Consider the following 6,000-nt stretch of genomic DNA (forward strand, 5'->3'; position numbering starts at 1 on the left):
TGGAACTCTCTCCGCCATCGACCTCACCATATGATCGCCATCAATAGCACAGGTGACGGACTGGAGGGTGGATCAAACTAACCCACTCGGGAGTGACCACTTTCCGGTAATTATCACCCTGCAGATGACGGTCCAGTCCAACTCGCTTAAAAGAACCCCTAGGTGGAAATGCGAAAAAGCAGATTGGTCAACATTTAAGGAACATCTAACTAAAAATTAATACCAATGACCTAGAAAACGACAACATCAATATCTATTACGAAAATCTAATTCATACCATAACACAAGCAGCCTCCACCAGCATACCCAAAACGGTATACCTAACAAACAAGCTGTCCCATGGTGGAATGAACAATGCAAACAGGCACTTAAAGAGAAAAAATAAGCCCTAAACAAATTTAGACGATCAGGAAACGCTGATGATTTTACCACCTATAAAAACAGGGAGAAAAAAAGCCTAAAAATGTCAAATCAAGCAGGCTAAAGAAACAACGTGACAAAATTACTGCACTAACATCAATATAACCTCCAGTACCAAATAAGTCTGGGATAAAATTAGAAAAATTAGAGGAAAGGCAACAAACAACAATCTCAAAATTGCAGGCGCCATTACTAACAAAGAAAAAGCTGACCAACTAGCTCAATATTTCTCAGACATGCGTAGTAATACAAATCACACCCCAGCATTCCAACTACATAGGGAGAAAGTAAAACAAACACATAAAAATTTATTTAGAGACCATGGCCCCAAAGAATCAAACCTAAATAGGGACATAACATCATTTGAATGGGACCAAGCATTAGGATCAATAAAATAAACATCTCCAGGGGAAGACTAAATAGGATACGTTATGTATAAAACAATACCTAATGACATTAAACAGTCAATTATAAAATTACTAAATAACATATGAATCTCAGGCATGCTACCTGAAAAATGGAAACAGGCAACAGTAATACCTATACCCAAACAAGGCAAATACCCAAATTAAATCAAGTCTTACAGACCCATATCTCTAACAAATAACATCTGCAAGATCATGGAAAAATTCATTACCAATCGATTTAAACATCATCTAGAGAGTAATAATTTAATTTCTGATAACCAATGCGGATTTAGAAACAAAAGATCCACCACGGATCAGCTCATACGATTGGAAACTTTAGTAAAATTAGCATTTAATGCTAAACGTAAAGCTGACAGGAACTTAATTGCAATATTTATTGATCTTGAAAAAACCAAAGGCTTATTAGCCAAACTAAACCACTACGCCATCACAGGACGAATGTTCAACTTCATCGTAAACTTTGGCCTAGTCATACCAAAGACTTACAAAATTGGTACTAACAGCTGCCTCGCTTGGCGCTCAGCATTAGGAGGTTAGTGTTAGGACTGGTTGGCCTGGTGTCAGGATAATGTGACTGGGTGGGACATCATGCTACATGTCTGCGGCATGATGCCGCACTGCTAGACATCACTATAAACTGCCACATTACAGACATCGTAGCGATATGAATGAAAAATTGTTAAAGTTACGTTAAAAATCCAAATCACATCACATCACAAACACGTGGAAAACTTTCATACAGACCGCAACATAATAATTAGAATTGGTGACACTTGCTCTGAATTACACCCCCTTCAAAAAAGTACACCACAAGTGAGCGTACTTAGTCCCACTCTATTCAACATCATGATAAACGATCTGGACCAAAATTTGACATCCAAACTATTTGAACTTTCACAATTTGCAGATGACAGTGGACTATGGAGAGCAGGAAACCCCTCCAACCACAAAGTAATTAGGGAAATACAAGAAAGTTTAAATAAAATAGGGAAATGGGCTGATAAATGGTGGTTTAAATTATCCCATGAAAAACCTATTGCATTACTGTTTACCACCAAATGGAAATACCAACATCAGTACCCCAAACTTACCATAGAAAATAAAGAAATAAAATTTGTTAAAGTAAAACGACTTCTGGGTATGTATTATGATGAACAACTAAACTGGGGGCACCACATAAATGAATCAGTCAAAAAATGCAACAAAGACCTTAACTTACTAAACAAATCTTAAAGGAACCACCTGGGGATCCAATCAAGAAACCTTACTCTCATTATATAGAGCATTAATTATATCTAAACTAGATTACGGGTGTCAAATTTATAACTCAGCTCCCCCCAAAATACTTAATCAAATTAGACAGCATACATAGAAAGTCATTAACTATTTGCACTGGCGCACTACCATCCACATCATTAGCTGAACTACAAATACTAGCTGCAGAACTGCCGCTCCACCTTAGAAGGCAAGAACTTACACTTAGAAATGCAGCCAGACTAACAACACACCCTTGTACACATCCCACCCGTATAGCTATAAACAAATGCAATAAACCCTTCCATACAAAACAAACACACAAAAATACCTACAGGAAAACTAGTACATCAATTAACGGAACAGCTTCCCATTGAAACGTTCCAAGCAGAAATAACCAATAACTATGACACAGAGCCATGGAACAATATATGTCCATCAATCAACACCTTTATCACAAAATATGGAAATAAAAGGAACAAGAACATCAACTAAAATCGATTAGTCCGGCAGAAATTAATACCAAATACTCAGACTTTTTTAAGATCTATACGAATGGCTCCAAAATAACAAACCACCCAGAACAGCAGCCGCATACGTAATTCCTGAGCTTAACATCAAAATAGGATAAAGATTACCTAACCCCTGCTCTATATTTACAGCAGAATTCTGGGCAATTCTAGAAACTCTGAAATGGATAGGAGAAAACAAAATACCCAAATCAGTTATAATAAGTGACTCGCTAAGCGTCATAACTTCAATACTTAACAATAACACCAAATCAAGAGAAAACTTCTCTGACAAACCAACTTATTGTTAAAAAAACTAAATAATAATAACCTACAAATAGAGTTCATGTGGATACCATCCCACATTAACATGCCAGGAAGTGACTTAGCCGACAAAACAGCAAAACAAAAACTAAATGAACCCATGATTCTACACCTAAACTATAGCATATGTGAACTATATATCATATCAAAATATTTCATTGATAGCAGATGGAAGGAACTATGGAACTCAAACACCAAAGGCAGGTAACTAAAAACCATCATTAAAGAAGTCGTTAGAAATAGAAACCCCCCTAAAACCAATGGCAACGACCAAAAAATCATAAATAGGATATACACAGGCAAAACCAAGTTGGCTAGCAGCTTTGGACAGTATATATGACTTCAGCCACACAACCCTAATTGTTAGCATTGCCGGGTCCCAGAAGATTTAGCACACGTTTTCAACAACTGCCACAAACTTAATAATGAAAGGGCTAAGCTAAAAACTAAACAAAATAAGATTGGATCCCAAGCCATTTACCCAAAAATCCTAATGAATTCCAACCATATTCTAAATCTAACATTCGAAAATATAATAAGCTTCAAATACGAATCAGGCCTACATAACAAAATATAAAAATAAATCAAGACAAATCATAATGTAATCATAAACCCATCAGTCAATTATGGACAGGAAATCAGGCCAACCATATTAGGGAACCGATCAAGATCAGACGTCCTTGATGCGTCCCAGTGACACGATTGCTCGGCAAGGACGTCTATCTGAACTAAAAATGACTTAGCCTGAAATACTGAATAAACCCACCCCAACAAACACATGCAACTAAAATAGATTTAACCTTCAATACTGAAATAACCACACCGTAGCAATAAAAGCCACACAATAACCCAAACTAGGACATAGGCATCTGGATTACAAAATTATTTAAAAAAGACAAAAAAAAAAATCAAAAAAAAATTTTTTATTATCGCTACTAACCTGCTTTCCTATTAATACCATCCCTCCTCAACTTATTTAAATAACAACCTTCTTAACAACACCTCTATGAACACCACCTATTCAACCTAGGTGACAGCTATACATTTGCTAAAGATTTACTTATAAGACTCCAAATAGAACATATAAGGTGGTCCCAAACCCAGACCATCAGGACCCGCCACACAAAGTGGCTTAAGCCATACACATACTAAGATTTATTATATAAGACCCCAAATTAGAACATATAAGGTGGTCCTAAACCCGAACCACCAGGACCCGCCACATAAAGTGGCTTAATTAAAACACTTTTAGGCAATAAGACCCTAAATTAACACATATAAGGTGGTCTAAACTCCAAGGACCATCAGGTCCTGCAGTACAAGGCTGCAAAATAAAAATAACTTATTAGATCATTAAGACCCCAAATATTTCCTACCAACATTAGGTGGTCTCAACAACCTAAGATCATCAGGGCCCGCCACACAAGGTGGCAACATCAAAAAACTATAGCTGTCATCCTAGGTACTTTTCTATAACTCAAAAACAGCACAGAGTTATTTTCAAAATTGTGTAGGACGACATTTTAAACCAAATAACCTGGAGTCAGGGAGCACCGACCTGTGACATGGACTCACCTCCCGCCATATCGCCCGTTCCTCCCTTGCCACGGCCGGACATCTAAACACCATACGTGCAGTGCACGCATTAAATCACAAAACAATTATATGTGTGTGTGCTGCGTCTAACCCCACTCATATACACTTACCAAACATAGCGACCGAAAGAGTAATGAGAGTGTGCTGAGCCTAATCCCACTCACGACGGCCCTACATCCAGGTCGTTAGGGACTAGTTAGACCCACGACCTGATGGCCAAATTAATAAATGTTCCTTGAACACATAAAAGCCGGGGGATTTGGCTCTCGTTCCGTCCCCCCGGAGCAATTAATAAGCATGCTGTGTGTGCATAAAACCGAGATACATGCTCGAAAGAGAGACTAAACTAAGACGAACATAGAGCTGTTTAACCAGTTAAGGACAGTTGGTACTGGATGATGGATGCCGACTATATGGTGGAAAGGCTAGACAAGGAATGGAGGTAACCAGTTACCAAGGACTTTGTGACAAGTCAAGTGACCAGTCTGAAAGTAGCCAGGGATCTTTTTCAGGGTATGATCGAAGAGGAAGTCAAAAAGTTACGAGGTTTCATTCAACTTCCGCATGTGAAAATGGGCAACTTGAAGGAAGCCCTTGATAATGTAATGAAGGTCAGGTGTATTTTGGAAGACATGCTGCATTGAACAGAGTGGTCTTTTGTGAAGTGGGAGATGGAACAGCTAAAGAAAGCAGAAGAACTAATGAGAAAAGTGATGAAAGAAGAAGTGAAGAAGATAAAGGAAAGGTGGTCTAAGGAAAGAAAGGAAAGAGAAAGAAAGAAAAAGAGGAATTTGACAGGCTAAATGAAAACTGTATGAAAGTACAGGAGACATTTAGATTGATGGGCCATCCTACCTTGATACCAGAGAAAGAGAAAAAGAAGAAGAAAGGAATGATTGACAAAGTGAGGAAGTGGTGGAAGTCCTGGAGAAAATAGAAGAACCATCAGAGCCACTCATTTTCCTCGAAAAGATTTGCTTTCTTGCCTAACATTTTGTTAGTTGTATAGTTGTTTGCTCCGATTGAGGTCAGCTCCTTGCTACATTTTTGCTAATCGTCAGTACCGTGACGTCACCTCCCCTGTTCAATTCCTCTTGTCCCTATACAGTCCCAATACTTTTGTCGGTATATAGTCCCTAGGTGTTTTTGACTGAGATTTCTCTTGTCCGTATACATTGTGTCAGTATATGGTCCCAGGGGGTCTGTCATGTATTTTCCCATTGTCCGTATAGTGTCCCCTTCACTACTGACACGTTTGCTTCCAGCCCCGCACTATATTATTGACAAAACTATACATATTTGGGGTGCGTTTTCTAATCTGCGCAAATATATCACAAAATTCATCCCACGCGTGGTCAGAGTAACACCAAATCAAATTAATATTTCCAAGGCCTCGAACGTCAATGCCACTAAATATCATCATCTTGTTAGAGTTATCATGAATCACTCTAGGCAATCATGCGTATTTT

This window comes from Sinohyriopsis cumingii, chromosome 4, assembly GCF_028554795.1.
Source record: "Sinohyriopsis cumingii isolate HCF-2022 chromosome 4, ASM2855479v2, whole genome shotgun sequence".
Taxonomy (NCBI): domain Eukaryota; kingdom Metazoa; phylum Mollusca; class Bivalvia; order Unionida; family Unionidae; genus Sinohyriopsis; species Sinohyriopsis cumingii.